A 17631-nucleotide genomic window follows, 5' to 3' on the forward strand; every position below is an offset into this window, starting at 1 on the left:
TAGGGGCTCTGCACCTGTCAAACACAAGCTATATTAGCAAAATCTGTGCTCCAAAAGACAAATAGCACTCATTTCCTCTCAGCCCTGCCGTGTGGCCAAATAGTAGATTCTGATGACATACAGGTAGGGCTGAGTGGACCTGGACTGACCTGACCTGTTTCAAAGTTGCCCGGGTGCCGGACCCGGGATTCCGGCTGTTTGATCCGGATTTCAAAGAATTTAAAAAAAATATAGGAAAAATAAAGAAAATAAGAATGAAGCGAGCGCTTCATACTTACCGGGGGTCCGGCCGGCTGTACGCTGCTACCGCACTCCTGTACGCTGCTCCTGCTGCCTCCCTGTGCCGCTCATTTCATATGCACGGCTTTCCCCACCCACCGGCCGGCCTGGCGTCTGTGATTAGTTGCAGTCAGACGCACCCCAGCCTGTGTGACCGCGTCTCCCTGCATCCAGTCACCGCTCATGGCGGCTTATTCATTCTGCACTCACAGCGGGCAGCCATAATGCTCTGTGGCCACTCCGTGATATTCAGATGTAGCAGAGCTGCATTGTCATGGGACCTCGTGTGGATTACGTCGGACCTTCAGGGGTGTGTGGAGGTTAATAAAGTGGTGAAAAAGGACGGGGTTTTGTATTTTATTCCAAATAAAAGATTTTTTCAGTGTGTTTATTTACTGTCACTTACAGATTAGTAATGGGGGGGGTGTCATTGACGCTGCCATTACTAATCCATGACTTAGTGGCTGCCATTAACTCCTTATTACCCCGATTGCCACCGCACTAGGGCAATAGGGAAGCGCAAGATAAAGCTTTGGGATTGTCACATCTAATAGATGCGACAATTGCGGGTGGCTGATATCTTTAGGCTGGACCTCCTAAGTTTGAGAATACAGCCCAAGCTGTCAGCTTCATCTTGGCTGGTACCAAAATTGGGGCGACCGCACGTTGTTTTTTTTTTATTTATATAAATTAAGTTAAAAAAAAAAAAAAAAAACGCATGCAGGTCCTTTTAGGCCGGAGTCACATTTGCAAGGGACTTGCATCGCATAACCCAGCACAGTCACACAGTCTCCTGACAGGAGCGGGTCGGCTGCATGTAGTTCTATGCAGCTGCATGCTCGTGTGTGGAGAGCATCAGGCCGTGCCAGGTAATGCGATGCGAGACTCGCGCAAGTGTGACTCGAGCCTTACGTTGCACTCACAAAGACTGTATGATTCGTCTTGCATCACATCACCTGGCAGCTGCACCCCCCCGAACACGAGCATGCAGCTGCATAGAACTACATGCAGATGCACGCTCCTGTCAGGAGAGTGTGTGCTGCCAAGTGATGCAATGCGAGACTCGCGCAAGTGTGTGACTCTGGCCTTATTCTGATACACAGCCAGAATAAAGGCAGACAGCTGGGGGCTGCAGTGTGGGCTTTATATGTGCTGGTATCAGAATACAAGGACCCTGCACAGATTCTTTTATTAATTTATTTTTATACCACGATACTCCCCCGCAGACAGTTGCACTGCTTTACCCGCCCACCAGTCGTCCAGGTGCCTTTGAATGGTTGCAGTCAGCTAACACACTCCCACTCAGGGTGGGGGCGCGTCTAACTGCAACCAATTATACACACTGGTGGGCAGGGAAAGCAGTGAATGTTGAATGAGGGTTGATTGTTGGCTCCGGAAGGGAAAGCGTGACCTGGAAGTAGCTTGCTGCCATGATGGAGGTTCGGTGAGTACACCGCACCCGCTCCTTCCCCCCTATCCCTTTTACCAACATTTTTAATCTCTGGATACTGGTTCCGATAGACTTATAAGAGTACCAGATTCCAGACTGGATCTGCTTTTTTTAAAGAAGGGAATTTTGTTACTTACCGTAAATTCCTTTTCTTCTAGCTCTTATTGGGAGACCCAGACGATTGGGGTATAGCTACTGCCTCCGGAGGCCACACAAAGCACTACACTAAAAAGTGCAAGGCCCCTCCCCTTCTGGCTATACCCCCCCGTGGTATCACGGGTTCTCCAGTTTTAGTGCCAAAGCAAGAAGGAGGAAAGCCAATAACTGGTTTAAACAAATTAACTCCGAGTAACATCGGAGAACTGAAAAACCGTTCAACATGAACAACATGTGTACCCGCAAACAACAAAAACATCCCGAAGGACAACAGGGCGGGTGCTGGGTCTCCCAATAAGAGCTAGAAGAAAAGGAATTTACGGTAAGTAACAAAATTCCCTTCTTCTTCAGCGCTCTATTGGGAGACCCAAACGATTGGGACGTCCAAAAGCTGTCCCTGGGTGGGTAAAGAAATACCTCATGTTAGGGCTGCAAAACAGCCCTCCCCTACGGGGGTGTCACTGCCGCCTGCAGGACTCTTCTACCTAAGCTGGCATCCGCCGAAGCATAGGTATGCACCTGATAATGCTTGGTGAAAGTGTGCAGACTGGACCAGGTAGCTGCCTGGTACACTTGTTGAGCCGAAGCCTGGTGTCGTAATGCCCAGGACGCACCCACGGCTCTGGTTGAGTGGGCTTTTAGCCCTGAAGGAACCGGAAGCCCCGCAGAACGGTAGGCCTCTAGAATTGGTTCTTTGATCCATCGAGCCAGGGTGGCTTTAGAAGCCTGCAACCCCTTGCGCGGACCAGCGACAAGGACAAAAAGTGCATCGGAACGGCGCATGGGCGCCGTGTGGAGAAGACGCTTATCTGGTAAGCGTGGTGTTTCTGGACTGCTTCTCTGAAGTCAGCGTGGCCAGAAAAATACTCAATATCCGTTTGAGATACTGAAAAGGGACTTCTCCTGCTGTGAAGCTGACTCCTCCACTGGGGGAGCTGAGGGAGAAAGATCCAACCTTCCATTGATGGACGCTATAGGATCATTCCGTATGGCGTTACCATCCGGTGTATCCGGATTGATAGCGATGTCAGGATCAAAGTCCTGGAGAGCTGCCTTATCATACAGAGAGTCCTCCTGGGACCCCCCCCGTTCCAAATGAGGTTGGTCAGGAAGATTGCCCATGGCCTGTCTGGACTGCAAGTCTCTATCTTATGACAATATATCTGTCGAAACTGCAACTCCGTCCCTGTCCTTGGACAGGGATGACAGGTGGTTTCTTTGGCCACGACTAGTAGAGACCCCGGCAGACGAAGTGCTAGAGACCCCGGCAGACGAAGTGCTACAGGGGAGCATGCACACAATGGGACGGTGTCATGAACAGCATCCCATGTAGTAAAAACAGCACTGAAAATCTGTGTTGCTTTTTTGCCGCTGCCGACTAGCCATCTAGAAGTATATAGCCAAGATTGGTGACCGTACAGTGCAATGTATAGCATACAAGCATAAAGTACAAATGAACACTGCAGCACAAGCAATACAAGCAGCATAGAAGCCTGTGCCCTGGCACCTCTGCTCTTCTGCTGCTGTAGACTAGTCATCTAGGGGAATATAGCCCAGAAGAGTGACCATACAGTGCAATGTATAGCATACAAGCACAAGTACAAATGCACACTGCAGCCCATGCAATACAAGCAGCATAGAAAAAAACCTGTGCCCCAGCACCCTTGGTTTTCTGCTGCTGTAGTCTAGCCATTCCAGGAGAATATAGCTAAGACTAGCGACTGTACAGTGCAGTGTATAGCATACAAGCATAAACACAAATGAACACTTCAGTACGTGCAATACAAGCAGCCTAGAAAGCCTGTGCCTTAGCACACCTGCTTTCCTGCTGCTGATGTGTCGCTCTCCAAGCGGGCATATAGCGACCTATGCAGTTAAAATACACATGTACACACTGCAGTATATATTGGGGTCAGCACTATGTGTGCCGCTTACCGCCCGCCTATAAGCGGGTGTATGGTCGCCACCGTCCTGCCTGGTTGCCGAAAGTCCGAGCTCGGACTGCAGTAATGGCTGCCGGCGTCTTCCCCAGCTCGTGTGAGGAGGGGCGGGCCGTGGGCGTGCCCCAAGTCAGAGCGGGAATCCGGCGTCCGACAGTGTGCAGTGAGAGGGCTGGAGCATGTAAATAAGGCTCCAGCCCTCGGCGCTGCTGATTGCTCAGCGTCTGTCCCCTTCCCTGAGTGACAGGGAGGGGGCGGGAACGAAGCGGCACTAGGCCGCAGAAGCCGGGGACTGGATTTATAAGCGCCGCCGCCGTAAAAGCGCGGTCGGCGCCCAGTCCCCGGCGAACTACAAGTCCCAGCCGCGCCGCCGCTCCCGGAGCGTCCGGCGCGGTAGTTCCCAATACACAGTCACTCAGCAAAGCTGCAGTGACTGTAACCCTTTACTGTCCCCGGCGCACTAGCACACCCAGCAAGTCTGGAGTGTGCTGTGCCTGTGTGTACGGGGACACAGAGTACCTGTAATGGTGCAGGGCCATGTCCCTGAACGGTACTCCAGCTCCGTATCCAGCAGGTTCAAATGGGTCTGTGGATGGAGCCCGGCGTCAGAGCTTTGAGGCCGGCAGGATCCCACTTCCTCAGAGCCCCCCAGGGGGATGTGGAAGGAAAGCAGCATGTGGGCTCCAGCCTCCGTACCAGCAATAGGTACCTCAACCTTACAACACCATCAACGGGTGAGAAGGGAGCATGCTGGGGGCCCTATATGGGCCCTCTTTTCTTCCATCCGAAATAGTCAGCAGCTACTGCTGACTAAAATCTGTGGAGCTATGCATGGATGTCTGACCTCCTTCGCACAAAGCTTGAAAACTGGAGAACCCGTGATACCACGGGGGGGTATAGCCAGAAGGGGAGGGGCCTTGCACTTTTTAGTGTAGTGCTTTGTGTGGCCTCCGGAGGCAGTAGCTATACCCCAATCGTCTGGGTCTCCCAATAGAGCGCTGAAGAAAAAAAAAATTCAGCAGGGACCCGCCAGTTTGGTTTTCTGCTTGTTCGACCAGCTCTACATATAGGACATCACTGCATTCAGGAGAAATTGCGTAATAAATTTTAGGGTCCATATACACCTTTTAACCCTTGTGTAACTGACAAATTTGCAGCTAATAAAAATTTTTACATTTTTACCACTAAAATGGTCTATGGTCATTTGGCACCTCAGGGGCTTGGCTACTAGAGGCCACAATCTATTCAAACGGAATCTGCATTCTAAATACCAAGTTGCGCTCTTTCCCATCTGCTCTCCGCCATGTACTCAAATACTAGTGTAACCGCATATGGGGTACTGCCACGTTTGGTAAAAATTCATAAATTGTCCTGTCCATTTTCTCCTGTTAATCTTTGTGTGAATTAAAATTTTGAGGCTAAAATGAAATTTTAGAGGAAAAACCCTACGATTTTCATTTTCACAGCCCAATCTAATAAAACTCTGTGTAATTTATTGGGTAAAAATCTTCACCACATCAATAGGTGAATTCATTATAGGGTTTAATTTGCCAAATGGGATCACATGTGGGCATTTCTACATTTTGGCAGCTCAGGGGCTCTGCAAATGCAACACGTTGTCCAAATTTGAGTTTCAAAAATCAATAGCGCTGATCGCTTTCCGAGCCATGCCATGTGCCCAAACAGGTTCCTGACCACATGTGGGGTATCGGCACACTCAGAAGAAACTGGGCAACACATTTTGTTGTCTATTTCTTGTAAAAGTGAATAAATTGAGGCTAAAGCAACATTTTTAGGTAAATCTTGTTCTCAGACCTGTGAATTTAATAGATGTGTGAACTCATCAATTCTACTCTATTGCCCTCAGAAAATATATATAAAATCAGACAGAACTTAGGCTTCAGTCACACATCCGACTGACATATCCAATTGGGATTGCCGACTCCGTTAAGAATTATCTGCCCCTAACATCAAGTGTTAATAATGTTAAATGACACTGTCAGAGTATTTCAGGTGCTTGGGGGGGGGCGCATTTCACTTCATCATCAGGGTACCTGTGATATACTATGTATACTGCAAGTGATTGAAGGATAGCAGGTGCAAGTCTACTACAGTTCTAGATAAAAGTCCAATCAAAATATAAAAAAATTAATCCGATCCGTAAATGGTGTAATGAGAAAACAAGTCAAAATGTTAGAATTGTGTTGTATTTCTTTTCTTTTTTTTTTATCTGCTGCAACATTGCAATAAAAAATAAAATACTAATCAAAACATATCTTCTGCAAGATACTATCAGTAAAAACGTCAGCTCATGGTGCAACAAAAAAGCCCTCTCACAGCCCCGGATCCAGAAAAATGAAAATGTCATGCATTTTGGAAAATTGTGGTCGAAAGTAAGTTGTTTTTTTTTTTTTTTTAAAAAAAAAAAAAAATGGTGAAAAAAAAATAACCAAAAATAACCAAAAACAAAAAAAACAAAAAAAACTATACTACATATGCTTGGTATCTCACCTACTGTATCCTCACCTATCCCTTGTAGACTGTGATCCCTCGCGGGCAGGGACCTCTAATCCTCCTGTGCCAGTCTGTGTCTTGTATTGTTTATGATTATTGTACTTGTCCCTATTATATACCCCTTTCACAAGTAAAGCGCCATGGAATTGATGGCGCTATAATAATAAATAGTAGGATTTTTGTGTACTCACCGTAAAATCTCTTTCTCTGAGTCTTCATTGGGGGACACAGGACCATGGGTTATGCTGCTGTCACTAGGAGGCTGACACTAAGTAAATAGTGATGAGCGAGTACTAAAATGCTCGGGAGCTCGAGGCTCGGGCCGAGCATCTCAAAATACTCGTGTACTCGGCCCGAGCACCGAGCCCAATGTTATCCTATGGGAGACCCGAGTATTATTCTGAAATGACCCCCGGCAGCATGTAGAAACCATAAAACTGTAAATTAAAAAAAAAAACGTGCGTGTGTGTGTAAGCGTGCATATATATATATATACACGCGGAGTGGAGTGCGGGAGGGGCCGTAGCCGAGCGGGGAAGTGTCGGGCTAAAGGCACGGTCACGCTGTGCGGGCTGGCCAATCACTGCAATTCCACAACAGGGCTGTGGCATTGCAGTGGTCTGCCAGCCAATCCCTGCATAAGGGATGGCTGTAAAAAGAGCGCCAACATGAAGACCACGAGTACAGCACGAGTATCGCGAGATTACTCGGTCCACGCCGAGTAGCCCGAGTACATTGATACTCGTGCGAGTACCGAGTAGTAACAAGCATACTCGCTCATCACTATAAGTAAACATAAAAAGTTAGCTCCTCCCTAGCAGTATACACCCCGAGCCGGAGGCGGGCTCAGATCAGTTTGGTGCACAAGCATTAGGAGGAGTACCAGAATCACCATACATAAAACAAAGTTATAACTAAAATAATGCAGCCGTGCGAACAAGAGGTCTATGAACATAAGACCGCTGAAAATGGCAGGCAAATGCAATTAAACAACCAAAAAACCAAGCAGGGTGGGTGCTGTGTTCCCCAATGAAGACTCAGAGAAAGAGATTTTACGGTGAGTACACAAAAATCCTACTTTCTCTATCGTTTCATTGGGGGACACAGGACCATGGGACGTCCAAAAGCAGTCCCTGGGTGGGAATACAGAAGCACCGCAGATAGGAAGAAAACGACCTCCCTCGGCGGGCTTGTACTATAATTGAATGCTGTCACCCTATTACAGGTGTGCAACTGCTGCCTGCAAGACCTTTCTTCCAAAACTAGCATCTGCCGATGCTTGGGTGTGAACATGGTAGAACCTAGTAAAGGTATGCAGGCTGGACCAGGTGGCGGCCTTGCAGACCTGGGTCGGCCGACGCCTGATGCCTAATCGCCCAAGAGGCTCCCACTGCTCGGGTAGAGTGCGCCCTTACCCCCCGCGGCGGCGACTTGTCCCGAATCCGATAGGCCTCAGATATGGCAGAACGGATCCATCTGGCAATTGTGGCTTTGTATGCCGATTCACCCTTCTTGGGACCAGAAGGAAGGACAAACAGACCATCCGACTTACGGAACGGCGCGGTTCTGGAGACATAAATTCTAAGGGCGCTCACCAGGTCCAGGGTGTGCAAGGACCTTTCCAAGCTGTGAGAGGGAACAGGACAGAAGGACAATTTCTTCGTTTAGATGGAACGGGGAGACCACCTTTGGGAGAAAGGATGGATCTGGCCGGAGAACCGCTTTGTCCTGGTGAAAAATCAAAAAGGGGGCACGACAAGAGAGCTGCCAGCTCTGACGTCCTTCGAATAGAAGTGATGGCAACGAGGAACACCACCTTCCAAGACAGGTGAGAAAGGGAAGAATCCCGCAAGGGCTCGACGGGGGGACCCTGAAGCGACCCTAGGACTAGATTAAGGTCCCACGGTTCTAGAGGCCGACGATACGGCGGGGCCAGGTGGGCCACTCCCTGGATGAAGGTCTTAACCTGTGGACGAGAGGCCAGTGGCTTCTGGAACAGGATTGACAAAGCCGATACCGAGACCCGCATCTAGGCCTGACTGCAAGAATGCCAATAGGGAAGGAAGGGAGAAGGCGAGAGGAGAAGAAATGCTGTGCTCTTCACACCACCTGAAGAAGACCTTCCACGTGTGGTAGTATATTCTTGATGAAGATGGCTTCCTGGCCCTAATCATTGTTTGTATCACTCTTGAAGAAAAACCAGCCTGAGCTAGAACCCAGGATTCAATGGCCAGGCCGTCAAATTTAGGACCTTTGAGTTCTGATGGAAAAGAGGTCCCTGCTGCAGGAGATCTGGACGGTCTGGAAGACGCCACGGAGCGTCTGAGAGGAGCTGAGTGAGTTCCGCGAACCATGCTCGCCTGGGCCAGTCCGGAGCCACTAGGATGACTGGTATTCCTTCTGCCTTGATCTTCTTGAGGACCCTCGGGATCAGAGGGAGCGGAGGGAAGATGTACGGGAGACTGAACTGGCTCCATGACAGGGTGAGGGCGTCGACTCCTAAAGCCAAGCGGTCGCGGCACCGCGCTACGAATTGCGGAACCTGACAGTTGAACCGGGAGGCCATTAGGTCCACATCCGGAACTCCCCATCTGTCGCAGATCTGGTTGAAGACTTCCCGGTTGAGGAACCATTCTCCGGAGGCGAGGCCTTCCCTGCTGAGGAAGTCCGCCGCCCAATTGTCCACGCCTGGGATGTGTACCGCTGAGATCAGGGAGTGATGACACTCGGCCCAGTGCATAATCTTCCTGACTTCTCGCATCGCCCCGACACTTCTTGTGCCGCCTTGGTGGTTAATGTACGCCACCGCCGTCGCATTGTCCGACTGGATCCTGACCGAGCAACCCTGTACTAGGTGCCGAAACTGCTGCAAGGCTAGCCGGATGGCTCTTATCTCCAGAATGTTGATCGGGAGACAGCTCTCCTGCGGTGTCCATCGGCCTTGCGCTGTGTGATGCCGAAACACTGCCCCCCAGCCCTGGAGACTGGCGTCGGTGGTCACTATCTTCCAGTGGAGCGGGAGGAATGACCTTCCTGACGCGAGGTTGCGTTGATTGATCCACCAACGGAGGGAGTGGCGGGTCTCCGGCGAAAGATGAAACCTGCGGTCCAGAGAAAAGGGAGATCTGTTCCACTTCTTCAGCAAGGCCAGCTGGAGGGGCCGGAGGTGGAACTGTGCAAAGGGTACCGCTTCCATCGCCGCCACCATACGACCGAGGACTCGCATGCCGAACCTGATGGAAACTTGGCGCTGACGCCGGAGAGCGCGGAGGCCTCGTTGCAGGAAGGACATCTTCTCCTGTGTGAGGAAAACTCGCCCTTGGGTGGTATCGAATACCATGCCTAAAAAGGTGATCCGTCGGGCCGGGGTCAGAGAGGACTTCTTCCGATTGATCAGCCACCCTAACCGTGAAAGGGTGTCGATCGTGACCTGAACCCCAAGACGACAGTCTTTGAAAGAAGAACCTTTGATCAACATATCGTCCAAGTACGGGATGACCATAACACCCCTGGAATGTAGGACGGACATGGCAGCCGCCATGATCTTCGTAAAGACTCTGGGGGCGGATGCGAGGCCGAAAGGAAGAGCCGTGAACTGGAAGTGATCTTCCGCTATCACAAAGCGGAGGAACTGTTGGTGAGAGATGGCTATAGGGACGTGAAGATAGGAGTCTTGAATATCCAGCGATGCCAGGAATTCGCCGACATCCATGGACGCGATCACGGACCGGAGTGACTCCATTCGAAACGGCCGAGGCCTCACCGACCTGTTTAGAAGCTTTAGGTCGAGGACGGGGCGGACAGAGCCGTCCTTCTTGGGGACCACGAAAAGGTTGGAATAGAACCCCTTGAAATGTTCTGCGGGAGGGACTGGTACCACGACTCCGGCTTGGAGGAGGGAGTCTATGGAGTGAAAGAACGCGGGAGACTCGGGAGGGCGAGGTAGGAAAAAACGTCTCGGTGGCTTTGACTCGAATTCTATTTTGTAGCCTGAGGTGATGATCTCTCTGACCCAGGCATCGGTGGTCAGGGGGATCCACACATGCTGGAAACGAGACAGACGCCCTCCCACGAGTCTGGCGCTGTTGCGCGCCGACCGCGAGTCACTTGGAGGAGCGTCGGCGGTAACCGGAAGAGGATTTCGTGGACTGGCGGGGACGTGAACGCCAGGCGGGATTGGTTTTGAATGACGGGGTCCTCCTGTCTCTCGGAGGAGAGCGGCTTTTTCGCGGCTGGGGAGTGGAGTTGAAGCTGCGAAAGGGCCGGAAACGAGCGGTGGGGCGCCGATTCTGGAAGCGCTTGGGGCGCAATTGGGGGAGAGATGTACTCTTTCCTCCCGTCGCATCGGAGATCAACTGGTCCAGCTTATCTCCGAAAAGACGTTCCCCTAGGAAGGGCAGGGAAGTCAGTGACTCCTTAGAGGCCGCATCCGCGTTCCAGGACCGGAGCCAGAGGGCTCGACGGATGGCCACATTGTTGCTGGCGGCCTGGGCCGCACAATTGGCAGATGCCAGGGCTGCATTGAGCAGGTACTCACCCGCGAGGGAAATCTGCGAGGCGATGAGGACCAGGTCCGGATTGGCAGGAATGGCGCGGAGTCCGCAGCGTAGCGTGTCCGCCCAGGACATCAGTGCCTTCGCAACCCAAACCGAGGCAAAGGCCGGTGAGAGGGATGTGCCCGCTGCCTCGAAGGCGGAACGGGCCAACCTGTCAATAGTACGGTCCGTGGGGTCCTTGAGACGTACTGGTAGTGAGTGGAAGGACTGTGTGAGAAGACAGGCGGGAGATTGGGGGGGGGGGGGGGGGTCGACCACAGGGGAGCCTGCCCAATCCTTTCGAAGACCCTCAGGAAAGGGATAATGCAAATCAATGGACTTACCGCTGGTAAATACCTTGTCCGGCTGTTGCCTGTGGCTGCGCAGTAACTCAGCGAATTCTGGATGTCCGCTGAATGCGCTTTGGGCCCGCTTCATCCGCTTAAACGAGACCTGGGTGCTCTGGGAGGAGACGGGGTCCACCTGTACCTTTAAGGTCTGGTTTACTGCTTCTATCAGGCTATTCACCATACGCCGAATATCAGCCGCCTGCTCTGAGTCCTGCAGGGGTGCTGCATCGGAATCATCATCGGAGTGGTTAGAAGTCTCCCCGGAGGAATGATGGTCTGGACCTGGGGATGAAGGTGAAACCTGGGAAGAGGCTGAAGGCGAGACCTGGCGGGTCCGCTTCCGAGCAGCCGAGGAGGTCCCTGCGACGGGGCTCACCTGCTGCGGAGGCGATTGCGTCAGGTCTGCGGGAGTCTGGGCGAGCGATGGCAGCAGGCGCAGTGCTTGCGCGATGGTTCGAGAAGCCTCAGAGAGGGAATCTACGGACTGGGACAGGGATGCTAGCCAGTCGGGGGTGGGGCGGGACGCAGGGCCCTGTAGCATCTGGCGCTGTGGCGTCTGCGGTATCAGAAGCGTCGGCCGAGGGGTCCTGCGGAGGCTGCAAGTCTGAAGAACAGACGGAGCATAGTGGGGCGTCCTGGCCTTGGGTAAATTTGGTCTTGCAGGAGGAGCATGCAAAAAATAAGGCAAAGGGGGCCTGCTTGGGTCGGGTGGACTTAGCATTAGGCATGGTGAAAAAAGTACTCTTCCTGGTGGCTGCTAGGAAGGAGACAGGAGAGGGTTAACTCGTCCCTAAACTCAGAGAACGCTACCTAGTGAGGGCTACTCCTTAGGAGCAGGGCTTACCCAGGTCCTGTGTGCCGCCCACCAGTCCAGAAGAGGGAGTCCAGGAGTGAGCTGGCCAGAAGAGTGAGAACGCCGGCGCGCTGCAGCCTCAGGGGATCAGACACAGGCTAAAAATGGTGAGGGGACGCTGGAGGAGGCTGGGGGAGGAGCAGCGTTCAGGCGCGAATAAACGGAGGATCCACAGCCCCCACCACAAGCCAGGAGGCTGAGCGGTGGGAGGAGACTGGGCCAGACGACCGGCGGCCAATAGCGCTGCAGCAGGGGCGTGGCTAGGACGCAGGAGAGACTAGGCCGAGACCGGGGCCTAAATTTTGGAGAGGGCCGGGGGAAAGGTGCAGGAGAGGTCGGTCCTACCTGTTCTCGGCGGCGCCGGCCCAGCGACGGATGCGGTGCAGGCAGGGCGCCCTGCCCCTGCCTGTGTACAGTGCTCTCGTCCAGGAAGACTGAGGACTCCGGGGGAGAGCGTGCTGAGGCAGGGAAGTGGACATCATGATGGGGGAAGCAGCCCCCCTGCAGGAGAAGGCAGCGTGAAAGGGCCCCATCAAATTACAAACGCTGCGGAGGTTCCATCCCTGCTGTATGCCCCTGTACGCCCTTTGGGGTGATACCGCAGGGCGAATCAGGGGTGCCCACGACAACCTGCCCACACGCGCAACCCCGGGAGTGGTACCACGGGGATGGACGGGGGGAGAGGGCCCGAAATCTCAAGCCCCTGCGACCCTGGGGAGTGGTACCCATAGGGCTGCGGAGGATGAGTGAAGAGAATACCTGCAGAGAAAAAGAAGACAGGTATGAGAGCGATGAGCGGCGCCGAAATAAAGGAAAAAAGCGCAAAAACACAAATGGCTGAGGGGGGCCGAGACGGCCCACATCAGCCTCCTACGACACTAAGCTAAAACTGATCTGAGCCCGCCTCCGGCTCGGGGTGTATACTGCTAGGGAGGAGCTAACTTTTTATGTTTACTTAGTGTCAGTCTCCTAGTGACAGCAGCATAACCCATGGTCCTGTGTCCCCCAATGAAACGATAGAGAAAATAGTATCTACATACTCGTCCTGGGGAATCTTATTGTCAAATCAGTTTAACCATATATTGAACATGGTAAAAAAAAAAAAACAACACTGTGGAATTGCACTTTTTTTGGGCAATTTTAATCGCATTTGGAATATTTATCCCGTTTTCCGGTACAATATGTGGCAGAATGAAAGGTGTCTTTCAAAAGTACAACTTGTCCCGTAAAAAAAACAAGCCATCGTACATCTATACTTTCTGAAAAATAAAAAAAGTTATGACTCCTGGAAATAGGGGAGGGAAGAAACAAACAAACGGAAAATTACCATGGGGTGAGGGGTTAAGGCTATGTGCGCACGTGTGCGCTCTGCACCGCACCTAAAAGGTGCGAATCAGAGCGCAGCTGAAAAGCTCCGTTCTGAAGCGCATGGTGCCGGCAGAGAACAGGGGCTGCCGGCAAAGCGCAAGGAAGAAGTGACATGTCACTTCTTAGAACGCAGCGATTCGGGCAGCAGCCGAAGCGCTGCGCTCTAAGACGCCACGTGCGCACGGCCCCTGCACAATCTCCATAGATTATGCAGGGGACGCAGGACGCATGCAGTTACGCTGCGCTACAAAGCGCAGCATAACTGCATATAATTACGCAACGTGCACACATAGCCTAAGTGTGAAGTCTGCCATGGACAATTGTTTTTTGTTAAAGATCATAAAGGTGAGATCTGTGGAGAGGCATTGCAGGAAACGTGTAATTACCCAGCAGGAGCTGCAAGCAATTACAGAGTGCTAAAAAGAACAACCGTCCGTCCATGTAATGATAGAAGATGGCTCATAGTTTCTCTGCTCTGGCTATTAGATGGTTGCAGGGTCAGGCAACCTCTAAGGCAGGGGTCTCAAACTCGGCTGGGTGTATGGGCCGCACAAAAGGAGAAAAATAATTTGGGGGGCCGCATTCTTTGCGGGACAAAGTGACATTTTTTTTGGTACCATATATATTTTTTTTACACACCTTTGGATCACTGATTTTCAACATTTTTCACTTGTTTATTATAACAAATGTGCACATTCTTTGGTTAAATATAAAAAAAAAAAATTTGATGGTAAAAAAAAAAGTTTTATTTTTATTTTTTTTTTTTTACATTTTATCCCTTTCTTGTAACTAATAGTCTTACAATTATCACTATATAGAAATTTTGGCCAACATCTTTTAGTAATGTTCCCTATCCTATAGTAATGTGCCCACCTTGTCCCCATCCTATAGTAATGACCCCAGCCTTGTCCCTATTCTATAGTAATGTCCCCATCCAATAGTATTACGCCCATCCTTGTAATGTCCCCATCTTTTAGTAATGTCCCAAGCCTTGTCCCCATCCTATAGTCATGTGCCTACCTTGTCCCCATCCTATAGTCATGTGCCCACCTTGTCCCCATCCTATAGTCATGTGCCTACCTTGTCCCCATCCTATAGTCATGTGCCCACCTTGTCCCTATTCTACAGTAATGTGCCCACCTTGTCCCTATTCTATAGTAATGGGCCCACCTTGTCCCCATCCTATAGACATGTGCCCACCTTGTCCCCATCCTATAGACATGTGCCCACCTTGTCCCCATCCTATAGTCATCATGTGCTCACCTTGTCCCTATTCTATAGTAATGTCCCCATCCTGTAGTAATGGGTGGTGGGGGCAGTGGCGGCGGCCTGTGAAAGGGGGCGCTATAATTTACCGATCGTTCTCCGCTTCCATCCACAGACGCTGGAGTGAAGCTGAGGGAGCGGTCTCCAGTCCCAGATCCACAGTGATTGGAGAGACCGGCCTTGTGACCGATCTCTCCAATCAGAGCTGGGGGCGGGTGAAACTGAGGTCACCCAGCTCCAGCCAATGATCAGTGCTACAGCTGCACTGATTAGGGCTGGATTTCAATGTTACAGCCATTTTCAATGGCTGAAACATTACAGTGGCTGTGATTGGCTGACGAACGTCGCCAGCCAATCACAGCCTCCGTAGGTCCAGGGAGGAGACACCACCCCTCCTGAGGCTCCCTCCTCCCCGAATCTAAGGTATATTTGCTATTTGCAATGCAAACAGCGATCGCAGCCACCGGGGCTGCAATTTCACCATGACGTACTGGGTATGTCATGGGTCCTTAAGTACCAGGGAGCCATGACGTACCCAGTACGTCATAGGTCGCTAAGGGGTTAATGTGCCGTCCTTCACATACACAAAAAATAAAAAAACACCATTCTTCTCATCTGTCCCGTGTTCCCTCGGCTCCTCACCTCTGCTTCTCGCTGTCTGCAGGCAGTGCCCCGGTGACTGCCCCTGGCAGCGATTTATGTCAGATGAATGTTTTGCCGGCGCTGCGCGCGCACAGTCCTTGCCTCTGAGAACGCAGCGCCGGCAAAACACTTATCTAACAAAGTGCAGACAGTGGCTGCGGCCCCTGCACCGGCCGCGATAGTGAACAGGGAAACGGGCCTGGGGGCCGCACGAAGCAGCCTGACGGGCCGCACGCGGCCCGCGTGTTTGAGACCCCTGCTCTAAGGCTATGTGAGCACGCTGCATTTTTGTGGTGACCATAAAGATGCACGTTTTTGGTCCCAAAAAACGCACCCTCAGCATGCATTTTTTGCTGCTTTTTTTTTTTTTTTTTTTACTGTGTTTTTGCCCTGTGCTTTTTTCAGTCAAATCTATTGACTGGAAGGGCTCAAAAACGCTGGAAAAAACACAGAAAGAATGGACATACTTGACATGCTGCAATCTTTGTGGTCACCACTAAGGCTATGTGCGCACTTACCGGATTTTGCCGCGGATTTTTTGCGGTTTTGCTGCATGTTTCGCTGCAGAAAATGTTCATAACATCTCTGCAGTGAATCACCAGCAAAACCTATGGGCAAAAAAAATCCTGTGCGCACTAGGCGGAATTTGACAGCTGCATGTTTTGCTGCGGGATTCCCGCAGCAAAAACAATTGCATGTCAATTCTTTTCCGCACGTCGCTGCAGGATTTCACTCCATTGACTCCAATGTAATCGTAAAATCCCGCAGGGAATAACGCAGGAAGCAAATTCTGTGCGGTTCACTACGTTTTCCTGCGTTATTCCCTGCGGTATTTCGCGGTTTACCTCCGGTAATGTACATCGCCTGTCTGCGGTTTTGCAGGGAAGTGATGTCATTACAGGAAGAGGAAGCCGTGCAGAGAGTAAACACACACAGATCACAGACACACACAGACATCACAGACACAGAACACAGACACATAGAACACACATAGAAAACGGAAATATAGAAAACAAAGAACGTGGGCGCCGCTGTATTTACCTTCCAGCCGAGGTAAGCACACAGCGGCGGCCCGGTATTCTCAGGCTGGGGAGGGAGAGGGGCAGGGTTAATGTCCCCTGCCTCACTCCCCCTCCGGCAGCCGAGATATCAGCCGCAGCTGCCCCGGGACTGTCGCATGCATTATGCGGCAGCACCGACGTGTCCCCGGCTCTTCCTGCCGCCGTGTAGCAGTGGCAGCAGGGTAATACAAGGGGTTAATGGTGGTGGATCACCGCCATTAACTCCAGGCTTGATCATGGCAGCGTCTATGTGACAGCTGACATGATCAACCCGTAAGTAAAGTGAATAAAACACACACACACCGAAAAATCCTTTATTTTAAATAAAACAAACAAGCCTCATTCACCATTTTATTAACCACTCCCGCACCAAAGCTCCGGCATAATCCACAGCTCCTGCGCTGCTTACATCCAGCCGCAACTGTCACAGACAGCGCTGAATGAATGCAGCAGACAGCAGAGGTAATTACCGGTCATTTCCCACGGCCGGTAATGTGAACTCACTGCCGACCGTGGGAAATGCAGCGATCTGTCCTCTATCTATCCCTCTGTCTGTCTATCTATCTATCCCTCTATCTATTCTTCTGTCTATCTACTATCTCAGAATTAAATTACTTTTTTTTTTTTTCTTCAATGTGCTTTACTGCATTGAATGCAATAAAGCACATCCCAACCAGCACACGGCAAAACCGCGAACAATAATGCGGTGAAACCGCAGCAAACCGCATGCGGCGTTCGGGTGCGGTTTGCCGCGGTTTTTTACCGCGGGTGCGGTAATCTTTGAGAGCATGCGGAATTTTCTCAAGAAAATTCCATTTCCCAGTGCGCACATAGCCTAAAACGCAGCAAAAAAAAAAAAAAAGCAACGTGCGGACAGAAAAACTGAAATCTCATTGACTTTGCTGGGGAATTAAATGCATTCAGTTTTGGGACCAAAATTGCAAGAAAAAAAAACGAGGCAAAAAAAAAAAAAAAAAAACACAGCGTGCACAAGGCCTAAGAGTATATGTACACAACGTCAATTCAGATAATGGTGCCACTGAGGTTATCCTAGAAGAAGCTGTCCAAAGAGCTAACGTTACTTCTTTTAACCATTACAGCGTTGGGAACTCATAAGTTAAAAGGAGTAATAAAACAACCTCCGATGTGCATTAGGTTTACTTTCTTACAGCGTTTTGTGCTCACATACCCCAAACACACATCTCTATGTATGAGAC

General features: G+C 51.0%; 1 protein-coding gene across 2 annotated transcripts in view; it reads right to left on the minus strand.

The window, feature by feature from the left end:
• The window catches only part of SUV39H2 (SUV39H2 histone lysine methyltransferase), a 90433-nt gene that overhangs the window by 58215 nt on the left and 14587 nt on the right, over positions 1–17631 (minus strand). The window lies entirely within an intron of this gene.

This window comes from Anomaloglossus baeobatrachus, chromosome 4 (genome assembly GCF_048569485.1).
Source record: "Anomaloglossus baeobatrachus isolate aAnoBae1 chromosome 4, aAnoBae1.hap1, whole genome shotgun sequence".
NCBI lineage: Eukaryota > Metazoa > Chordata > Amphibia > Anura > Aromobatidae > Anomaloglossus > Anomaloglossus baeobatrachus.